This window comes from Aegilops tauschii, chromosome 5 (assembly GCF_002575655.3).
Source record: "Aegilops tauschii subsp. strangulata cultivar AL8/78 chromosome 5, Aet v6.0, whole genome shotgun sequence".
Lineage (NCBI taxonomy): Eukaryota > Viridiplantae > Streptophyta > Magnoliopsida > Poales > Poaceae > Aegilops > Aegilops tauschii.
In genome coordinates, this window is record NC_053039.3 from 532,771,895 (window position 1) to 532,784,124 (window position 12,230).

Consider the following 12,230-nt stretch of genomic DNA (forward strand, 5'->3'; position numbering starts at 1 on the left):
AGCAACTAGCTAGTAGTACTAGTAAACTCTGCATATTAGGTTTGACCGAAGTCAAACTTCCTAAAGTTTGACCAAGTTTATAGAAAAATATAAACATTTACCATAACAGATATGTATGATGTGAAAGTACATTCAATAATGAATCTAATGGTATTTATTTGTTATTGTATATGTTAATATTTTTTGTTATAAACTTTCTGAGAGTTTACAAAACTTGACTTTGACCAATGCTAATACGCAGACTTAAATAAAAACGGAGGGTGTACACATTTGTTTTCTTAGTATGTAGTGAATTAATCATTTGTTGAAATTGTGAAACAAATATATTAGGCTACTGACTTCGAATGTAGTGGTCTATACAATTCAATAGTTACAATCATTGTCGAATTCCAAGATGTATACGAGGTCTATAGTACTTCACAACATGCTCAAACTCGCATAATCCCAGTCAAATGACAATCAAAATGCATTTCATAGTTATTACTTTGTAGGATGCAACAAAACCAACAATAACTCTACATCAGCCATTATAAAAGCAACATTTTGAACATATCCCAATGTGTGAATGAAACGTGCTTGCGAAGATGGAGCAGATAGGGCGGGAAAGATCGTATGTATGTGGACGAGAGAGTAGGAGACAAACCTAACAAAACAAAGAGAGGGAGATAGAGAGAGAAAGAGAGAGGAAGAAGTTAGGTCTGTGAGAAAGATTGAGACATGTAATATACGTGAGATGTGTGTGCATCCGGATTCTGTACACGTGGAAGGAGAAGAGACAACAGGTTTGATGAGAGAGCTGGAAAAACATGGACGAGAGGGGAAGGATCTCGTGGGTTGAGGGATTGATAAATTTGTGCGGGGGAGAGAGGGATTTGGTAATTTTTTGCGAGAGAGAGGGTGGGGGGAGGAGTCAGTCAGCCGTCGTCACATCATCCTGCTTCCAAATGGCCCCGCATTAGCGCAGTGTGGTCGCCGTCTTCGATCTCCTCGATGCCCTCTTTGAAGATTGAGGTGTTGTGCATGCTGGGGTGTGGAGAAGCACAAGCGAGAGTGGTCGCCATATAACCTTGGATGGGGATGAATTGTGTGCTCGGGGGAGGGGGTGTGTGTGTGATGTGTGCTATCTGTGTGTGTGTGTGTGTGTCAGATATTGAGAGAAAACAAACCTAAGGAGAGAAATGTGTGTGTATGTGACGGAAAGCTACTTGCTAAACAGGGTATTCACGAAGAGATTGTGCGTGCGAGATAGAGAGCGATGTGCGGGCCTTGAGGTGGGCAGGGGCCGGGTGAGGGTGTCAAAATGTGCGCGTTGATGCATGTGTTACATGCGATCGTGCGAGGGACGGACGAATCGAGAGAGATGGTTGTTGTGTTACGGATGCTCCTCTCTCTCTCTCTCTCTCACACACACACACACACACACAAGTAAAATAGAAGACCGTTCTCTCATGTATACACAACGTATCGGCATCTGTCTATGTCTCACTCATGCATGATCATTTGCACATTCACACCTCTCTATGTCTCTATCACACGCACACCGTCTCCACATTGCCCTTCCGCCACAACACACTTATGGACACATACACACGTTCTCTCTCAGTCACACACACAGGGGCTGTTTGGTTTGACACTAAGTTTGCCTAAGGTTGCCACACCTAAGGTTAGGAAAGTTTGACCAACTTACGTGGGTGTTTGGTTCAAGCCACACCTTAGGCAAGCCACATTAGGGTCCCACATTACATACACTCAAAAAGTGTGGCAAGATTCCCTTAGGCTTGCCAACTTGTGGCTCTCATTTTGAAGAACTAATCTTAGGCAAGTGTGGCAACATTGTATGGCAAAGTGTGGCATGGTTAGGCCTAGAACCAAATAGCCCCTTTGGCAAAAGTTGGCAAAAAATTGTCTCTATGACAAGTGGGCCATAGGGGCAATAAAGTGTGGCAAGCCAAAGTGTGGAAAAACCAAACACATGCCAACTAAACTGTGGCTGCCAAATTTTGGCTTGGCAAACGGTGGCTGGGAACCAAACAGCCCCAAAATCAGTATTAAAGAAAACTAGGGCGCACCTAAAACGTCCAAATCCAAATAAACACGAACTGGAGCTAAATTCAAATAGATGGAAATATTGTAGCGTCAAGAACTTTTCCCGGAAAAAAAAAGTTGAGTAATACTCGGGGATTGTTTTCACACACACAAAAAGGTTCGGTGGATGTCCTTCGAGCGCGACACGGTGACGCACCGTTCGATCTACCGCGCGGCCGCGGTTCACGCGCTTGCACAGGATTCCGTGGCGTGGTTGTGGTAACTAATAAAAGCGCTGCCTAAGTCTAATGTTTACGTGTACTAGTACGATTTTCTTTTAAGTTTGACCAACCCTATATAAAACTAAACTAAGCTCCCATACGCGCACTCATCAATATATCGCCGCCGCCGTTGCGCATGCCGGCGCCCGCCTGCTCCGGCCAACAATTTCTCGCCCATCACCGCCGTGTCGCCGCCAAGCCGAAGGCTCGCCTGCTCACGTCGTCTGCAGTCCCTCCTCATGATGCCGCCGCGCTGCCAAGCACGCGAGCAGCTGGTGGAGCCGCGTCTATGCACACAGCGTACGAAGAGGAGGACGAGCGCGTGCTCCAGCACGCCGGCGAGGAGGAACTAGCGTGTCTTGTCGTCTCCGCCCGCGCGGAGGAGGCGCGCATGGTGGCTGTCATGGCGGAAGCCGGTCGCGCGCGCGTCGAGCCCGCAAACCGGGTGCGGACGCGGAATCTACCTTCGAGACCTTGAATGCCACGTGGATCCTGCAATCTGAAGGAGCAATTTGGGTCAGTCGACTCTTGTGAGCCGTTTGATGCAACATGGATGGCTAGAAGGGCTTCTTCAACCTCCGAAATAGATGCACGGTTCATCTTTTCAGCCCGCCACATGCCTAACCGCTTGCCGCCGCCGCCGCGCCCTCCCCTGAATCGCTTGCCACCGCCATGCTCCCCCCAACCCACCCCCGCCATCCGTTTAACCCCGGGCCCGATCCATTTTTTCCGGCGAACTGCATTCCACACCCAACACTCATAAGATAGATCATGGGCACCCTGCCGCCTTCTTCCTTCACTCCGTCGAACTTCTTTCACAAATCGACTGACCCAAATTATACTACTAGTACGAACGTATTAACTACAGTAGGAACACGAAGATACGAGCAGTAGTACCAACTGCAAGAAGAACAGTAGTAAGACATAGTACTAGTACTATTGTACGTACTAAAGAGTTCAAATAACGAGAAAGAACATAAACATAGTTCTGCTGGGGCCTCAGCACAACACACCCTTGAAAATGAACTAAGCAACTAGTCTGCTTGACACTGCAGTAGAACCAGCATGAGCGACGGCACTGCCACCTACTCGGAGTCCGAGTCCACGTCCTCAACTTCGTCCCCGTCCCTCTTCCTCTTCACTGACGCTTCTTTGCTTGAACCGGACATTGGGCTCTACTTCTTCATCCAACCCCTGTAGATATTTAAACAAAGGTAGGCATCCATTGCCGCGTACAGGATGTGATCTTCATCTAATGTCTTCGACTCCCATGCATGATGAAACTCGTGATGAGGTTTCTTCAGTTTAGCGTACGAACGATCAATCATGGCTACTGCCAGGGTCAGCATTGAAGGCTGAGAGGAGGACACCAGCCCTTCCTTCTGGAGGTCGAAGGGGTCGCCTACAACGAGGCCTATCCGACCCAGGATTTCCTTGTCGTTCCTAAAGTCTACAGTAACGAATTTGACTCGGCCGCCCTTGAGGAACTTCTTAAATTCCTCGCACTCAACGTCGGCATGGCATATGTGGTAGACCAAGCATAAGTCATGCACGCAAACCTGGATCACGGCGGGCTTCTTCTTCTCTGCCTCCTTTAGTTTCTTCTCGCTTCCCAGGACTGTGGTGTACTCAATATCTAGCCCAGCGACCCACTCATCATTTGAGTTTCGAACATGCGTTTGAAGTGAGCAAGGCATTCTTTCACCGTTGCGGAAGAACGGGTGTAGATGACGTCGAACTCATCGCCGGTGATGGTTCTAACGTTGTACTCACCGCCGATCATGGAGATTTGGGACGCCATGGATTTGGGAGGAGGGTTAGGATTATGGAACTGCCGTAATGTGAAAGGATAGGACGACTAGGAGCGAATAGTTGTAAGGTATTGTACTAGTAGAAGACGGGGACGAGTAGGGCGTGCGAACGGCATGGGGTTGCTGGCTTGCCCAGTGGATAAACGGCTGCAAGCCCCCAAAGAGTTCTCGGGAACTATGCGGGACCCACTAGATGTCATGTCTACTAGACCCATATCGTAGGCCTGATGGTATAGCTTCTGCCTGTTCGCACGCAATGCCGGCGCGTGGGTAACTTCACTTAATTCCATCAACCGTCCCACCTCCCACGACCTTCGCCTCCCTCGCGCGGTCGCGCCCTTTGAGACTTCGACCGGCTATAAATGAGCAATTTTTTTTGCCTACTCTGCATGCATGATACTCCCTCTGGTCCTTTTTACTTCCGTCAACCGTTTGGAAAGTGTTTGACCAAATATATACTAAAAATATCAATATCTACAATACTGATTATAATGAGTATAAGAACTACTATTAGATGAGTTAGATGAGTTAAAGATTCTAATCCTGAACTAACCCTGAAGTAACTCTAGCGAAAGAGGTGTTTGGATGACAGGGTTAGATGGAGAGCGGATACGGCGAGGTGCCTTCATGGGCGGTGCGAGAGGGGGGAGGGAGGGAGAGGACGAGAAGCTTCGAGGAAGTGGGGAGGGATCTGGTGCGGGGAGAGCGAGAGAAAAATGTGTTTTTAGTGTCCCGAGAAGAACTACTCCCTCCGTCTAGGTGTGTAAGTCACCTTACGAAAACCAAATAATCTAAAAACACTTAGGCACCGTACATTAACTCCCTCCTCGTTTCTTGTTTTGTGACATATCAACCAATAAGAGATGTGGGTCGTGCATGCTTTCAATGACTTGAGACTGCCAAACATGACATGCAGTGGTTAGTTCATTGCATGCAATGCTATTAATTAGCAAAAAGACATTAAGTTTTCTCGTTTTCCTCTCCGCCTTGGTCGCGGTGCACAACATAAGATGAATTACACACCTAGACGGAGGGAGTAACCCAAATAAGCACCTCTTGGGTGGGTTAGATTTTTTTGGGTTAGTTGAGTTCAAACTAACCCAAACTAATTCTAACACATGGATCCAAACAGGGCCAAGGTTAGCTATTAGAGTACTACTACCTCCCTTCTAGTTTATAGGGCTTGATTCAAAAATTTCACCTACTCTTAGCAAGATAGAGGTGGTGGAATAGTTTTTGTAGTTCTTCACAAAAAAATGTGTTTACCAATGCATGCATGAACACTAGTTACTCTAACCCCCTCTCTTCTTTAATTCTTTGCCACATCAGCATGTTTGCTATTCCCGTGTGCATGATACCAGCTAAGATACCACCATTATGGCCAGCTTAATCATCGCATGCAATAATTTAGTGCACCTTGAAATATGAACATGTGTGGGGCATGTATGTTTTTAATGACTTGAGACTATACCTAGCCCGGCATGCAAGATGAGACTTATTATGCACCGTTCCCTATACCTGCAGGAAGCCCGTTCATCTCCAAATCTTTTCCTCTCAATGTGTGGAAACAATATGCCTGCCAGACTCTCCTTCTCCCTCTGGCGGTCCCACCACTCCACCCCATGTGGAAAAAATCTGCATGCATGACTCTCCTCCCCCCGCGCTCGTCCAATCCGTTGTGACCAGCAATATTTCCACCCCTTCCCTCCCCCGTAATTTACTCCAACAAATATGCCCACGTAGTTGTTACTTAACTGCAGGTGCATCAGGTCACTGACATATGGGCCCAACAGGGGTCTGGCCCACATGTCAGTGACGCAACTGGACCTGCAGTTAAGTTAGTGCAGCTTAGTCCATATCTTACGTAGGTGTGCCATTGCTCGCTATAAATACTGCGCCTCCCACGACATCTCTATCTCCTCCCCCTCACGTTCACGTTCATCGGTATCTCCTCCCCCTCCCTCTCACGTCGACCACCATGGCATCGCCCCTCCCAAGCCCTAGGCACCCCTCGCTGCACCGCGCGGACGGTCATGCGTCGTCGTTCCGTTCCTCGCCGCCACTAGTCGAGAAGGACGCGTCGCCGTTCCGCTCCTCGCCCGACGCAATGCGTCGCCGTTCCGTTCCTCGCCGCCACTAGTCGAGGAGGACGCGTCGGTGTTCCGCTCCTCGCCGTGACGCGACGCGTCGCCGTTCTGTTCCTCGCCGCCACTAGTCGAGGAGGATGCGTCGGTGTTCCGCTCCTCGCCGCGACGCGTCGGCGTTCCCAATCTCACCAGCACGCCCGTCGGAGGACGCGTCGGCTCCCCGCTACAAGGAGAACGCCGCGCCGCCCGCCGAGCCCCCCAGCCTTGAGGAGCTTTGGAAAGAAATGGATGTCGCCTTATGGGAGGCTTTGCCTCAGCAGAGCGCACCAAAATAGAGGCAGAGAAGAAGGCCGAGGAAGAGAAGCGCACGGCGGAACAAGCTGCCTGGGAGGCCTATGTCGCGTCCGAGAGAGTCAGGCAATTGGCTCTTTGGCAGAAGGCTCGTGCGAGGGTCGTGAGGGTGGCGGAGGACGCCCATGCCGACGCCCTGAGTGCAGTCGGGCCCAAGCGCCTCATCTACGCTTGGCGATACATGGACTGGGTGCATGCTTCCAGCGAGGAGGAGTACCTGTTGACGCCGGATCACCACACCGGTGAGATCGCGCTCGCCCGCCGGCAAGCCGCCAATCAGCACCTGGCGAGTTGCGAGGCTGAGGAAGAGGCGTTGTGTCGGCGCGCTGGGAAACGGCCGCGCACCAGGGCAGTCGTGGCGCGCCGCAAGCGCTCCTACGAGCGCCGTGGCTTTTAGGAGGAGTATTTTTTTGTTTCATAAGGCGATCTCATTAGTTTTGGGACGCAAATGATAAATCCCGAATGTTCAGGAATTATTAGCATCCCTAATTAAGTATGTAAAAGAGAAAGTTTGGAAATCTTGTGTATTCGTACGCATTTTGCAAGTACATGCATATAGCACAAACTTTACTATATACTATCGCACTACACGTCTCTCTCTATATATGCTTGCAGACTGTGCTACTCCCTCCGTCCAGGTCAATAAGTCATCTTTGGTTGTGCACCGTGACCAAGAAGGAGGGAAGACTTATACACCTAGACGGAGGGAGTACTACTATTACTTATGTACGTGCAAATGCACGTTTTAACATCACGATGCGGTTTTTGTAGAAGTAGAAAAACAGCACTAGTCAAGCTTGTGAAACGATTCAATGCAAAACAAATGCAAAAATGCTCGTTTGATTGTTTACTTTTAGCTTCCTTCTCTGTGGTTATTTCTCTGTCGTACTTTGTACGGAGTATCTCACTGGTCGGAAAGGCATGCAAATTCCCAAACCGCTTCCTACACCCTGTATCGAATTTTTTGCCTAACAAGTTGTGTCGTGCAATTGGAATTCCAACTTGAGTACTACGAGTACCAGGGGCCAGTTCTTTTAGGCTTCTAGATTAGTAATCCCATAACTACTACCTCCGTCCTAGTTTATTGGTCCCCATTGTAATATGTGTCAAATTTTGATCATAAATTTAACTAATGAAATGTTATTGCATGTCACATGCACTAACATTTTATCAGTTAAATCTTTGGTCAAATTTAGCACAAATTACAATGGTGAGGAATAAATGTAACGCCCGGATAATCAAGCTACAGTAATCCCACGCTAATGGTGCCACGTCACCACAGTTACTGTTGCTAATCTACCGTTAGGTCCAACCGTTTTAAAATTCAAATTTAAATTAATGTCGACAATAAAAGTTTTTCAAAATTTAAAACAAAAATGTTCGGGAGATGCCAAATAAGGCATAGTTAATTATGGTGAAGTAAACACATTTTTAGAGAATGCCTAAATATTTTAAAATGATGTAAAACAGAAAAGAAAATAAATAAAAAGAAAACAAAGCTAACAAAAAAAAGGGGGAAGGAGCCCCCCCCCCACTGGGCCGTGGCCCAACTTGCGCGAACGGCCTCGGCCCACCAGGCCACCAGGCCGGCCCCAACCGCGCCCATATCCCCCACTCCCCCAAACCCTAACCCCCCCACCGACACCCCACCCTCCCCCTCCCTCCCCCGATCCAGATCGGATCGGGCTTGACCCAGTCGCCCCGCTCGCCCCCGACGCCGCCCCGCTCGCCCCCGACGCCGCCCCGACGACCCCGTCGCCCCGCTCGCCCCTGACGCCGCCCCGACGACCCCGCGCCCCGCGACCACGCTGCCTCGCCGTTGGACGTCGCCGCGCTGGAGCTCGTCCTCGCCGGACCTCCCCGCCGGCCTGCCTCCCCGTCGCCCGGTCGATACCGTCGACCACCCAGAGCTTCCCCGAGCCCGCTGCCCGTGCCCTACTCCTCCTCTGCGAGCTCCCCCTCCTCTATCTGCCGTGGCCGCGCCCGCGCGTGACCGCGCCCCTCTGCTCCTGCCACGCGCGCGCCGTCGCCGCTCGTCACGTGCGGCGTCGCCCGCTCCGCCCTCCAGCTGCTCGCGCTCCGGCCGCCACCCGTGCTCACCCCCCTGCCTTGGCCTCGCCCTGCACCACTGGGCCGCGCACCCCTCCCCTCGCCTCCGCCGTTCGCCCCCGCGCACGTCGACGCGTCGCTGCCGCCCGGCCCGCGCACTGGCCGCACCGCGGCCGGCCTCTGCCGTGGCCGGCGTCGCCGCCCCCTGGTGGCCTCGGGCGCACACGGGCGCCCACGCCCGCACCAGTTTCGCCCGCTCCGCTAAGGCCCCTGGGCCACTGCCAGGTGGGGCCTCGCCCCCCTGAGCCACAGCCCCTGGGCCCGAAGCCCCTTGGGCCACAGACAGGTGGGCCCCCACGCCTAGAGAACGTAAAAAAAAGAATTAAAGAATTAAAAAATATAGATAAAACAAATAATAAAAATAAATTTAATTAATTAATTAATTAACTAATTAACTAAATTAATTAAGTTAATTAATCCTGTTTAAATTAATCTAATTAATTAGTTAATTTAATTAAACAGTAGTTAATTAGCTAACAGCCCCTGACAGGTGGGACCCACCTGTCAGGTTGACCAGGTCAACGGTCAACGTTGACTGCTGACGTCATGCTGATGCATTAATTAAATTTCGAATTAAATTAATTTATTAAATTCTAAAAATGATTTAAATCTTTAAAATTTAATATAAAATAAACCGTAGCTCGGATGGAAAAACTTTGTACATGAAAGTTGCTCAGAACGACGAGACGAATCCGAATACGTAGTCCGTTTGTCAGCCACACGTTCCTAGCATAGCGAACATGGAACTTTCCCCCTCCGGTCCGTCTGTCCGAAAACGCGAAACATCGGGGATACTTTCCCTGATGTTCCCCCCCTTCGCCGGTACCACCTACTACCGCGTTAGTACACACCTAGCACCGCTTATTGTCATGCCACGCATCGTCATGCTTATGTTTGCATTGTATTTACTGTTTCTTCCCCCTCTTCTCTCCGGAAGACTACGAGACCGACGCTGCGGCTGCCCAGTTCGACTACGGAGTTGACGACCCCTCCTACTTGCCAGAGCAACCAGGCAAGCCCCCCCCTTTGATCACCAGATATCGCCTATTCTTCTCTATACTGCTTGCATTAGAGTAGTGTAGTATGTTACTGCTTTCCGTTAATCCTATCCTGATGCATAGCTTGTCCTTGCTTCTACTGTTGTTACCTTTACCTGCAATCCTACATGCTTAGTATAGGATGCTAGTTTTCCATCAGTGGCCCTACATTCTTGTCCGTCTGCTGTGCTATACTATCGGGCCGTGATCACTTGGGCGGTGATCACGGGTATATATTTATATACTATATACATGACACATGTGATGACTAAAGTCGGGTCGGCTCGTAGGAGTACCCGCAAGTGGATCTTTGTGGCGGAGCGACAGGGCAGGTTGAGACCACCTAGGCGAGAGGTGGGCCTGGCCCTGCGGCGTCCGCGGTTACTTCGACATAACACGCTTAACGAGTTCTTGGTAGTTGATCTGAGTCTGGCCATTTGGTCTATACGCACTAACCAGCTACGCGGGAACAGTTATGGGCACTCGACGTCGTGGTATCAGCCGAAGCTCTTTTTGACGTCAGCGACGGAGCGGCGCGCGCCGGATTGGACTGGAACGCCACTAGGCTAGGTCTGCTTCCGGCCGCCCTCGCAACGTGCAGGTGTGCAATGGGCGATGGGCCCAGACCCCTGCGCGCATAGGATTTAGACCGGCGTGTTGACCTCTCTGTTGAGCCTAGGTGGGGCTGCGACGTGTTGATCTTCCGAGGCCGGGCATGACCCAGAAAAGTGTGTCCGGCCAAATGGGATCGAGCGTGTTGGGTTATGTGGTGCACCCCTGCAGGGAAGTTTATCTATTCGAATAGCCGTGTCCCTCGGTAAAAGGACGACCCGGAGTTGTACCTTGACCTTATGACAACTAGAACCGGATACTGAATAAAATACACCCTTCCAAGTGCCAGATACAACCCGGTGATCGCTCTCTAACAGGGCGACGAGGAGGGGATCGCCGGGTAGGATTATGCTATGCGATGCTACTTGGAGGACTTCAATCTACTCTCTTCTACATGCTGCAAGATGGAGATGGCCAGAAGCGTAGTCTTCGACTGGACTAGCTATCCCCCTCTTATTCTGGCATTCTGCAGTTCAGTCCACTGATATGCCCCTTTACACATATACCCATGCATATGTAGTGTAGCTCCTTGCTTGCGAGTACTTTGGATGAGTACTCACGGTTGCTTCTCTCCCTCTTTCCCCCCTTTCCTTCTACCTGGTTGTCGCTACCAGATGTTGGAGTCCAGCAGCCAGACGCCACCGTCGACGACGACACCTACGACACTGGAGGTGCCTACTACTACGTGCAGCCCACTGACGACGACCAGGAGTAGTTAGAAGGATCCCAGGCAGGAGGCCCGCGCCTCTTTCGATCTGTATCCCAGTTTGTGCTAGCCTTCTTAAGGCAAACTTGTTTAACTTATGTCTGTACTCAGATATTGTTGCTTCCGCTGACTCGTCTATGATCGAGCACTCGTATTCGAGCCCTCGAGGCCCTTGGCTTGTATTATGATGCTTGTATGACTTATTTATGTTTTAGAGTTGTGTTGTGATATCTTCCCGTGAGTCCCTGATCTTGATCGTACACATTTGCGTGCATGATTAGTGTAGGGTCAAATCGGGGGCGTCACAATAAACCAGGACGGAGGTGCTACTAATAGTAGTTTAAAAGCCCAAATAAATGAATGAGGCGCCTTAATGTTACTCTCCACTTTGACTCGTCTTATGGAAAAAGCTGGGGAAGCCGCCAAAAGAACTGGCCCTAGGAGTAGTAGCTAGGGATCGAGTGTGCGAGATGAACCGAAGAAAGTAAATGCAGAGAGATGAAATGCAAAAAAGATGGAGGGATGTGATGGTTGCTTGTCCGTTTATTTTACCAGGCCACTTATTACTGGGAGTGGTTGGGTTTTGTGATATGACGGCTTTACTGCCGTGCCACGAGCGGGGTAAGACTCCCGTGCAGCGCCGCCCTCTACACTAGTACTACTACATCGGTCATGGTTTATCCCCCATTGAATTTGACTGAAGATTTAACTGACAAAATGTTAGTGCATGTCAAGAAAAACAATAGCATTGGATTCGTATTTGAACATAGTTTTCAATGATATAATTTTAGGTGACATGCATCATCATTTATCGTACTACATATAATGTTAGCTCAATTTTTGGTCGTACTAATCTATAGTAAGGTGCCCGTGCGTTGCACGGAAGAGTGAAATGCATTGATCGGGGAGTTGTTTATTTTGACAAAGGATGTGGGGGTCATCTCATGTGTAACGGGTATCGATAGGTTTGTTTGGATATTATTTCATCTCTAGAGCTCACAAACATCCGGGTGAAATAGATAAAAAAAAGTATCTTTTGCAAACAAAAGCGTTCAACTGTTCAACCTGCATCCAAAACTTGTGAATAAATAACTCTTATTGTGCTTTATAGGAAATGGTTCATCATACGTATTTCACCAGTACTGTAGAAGATTCTAGACTAAACCATAAATGGATACACTTTTATTCATGCGCGATACTCCAATAGAGCA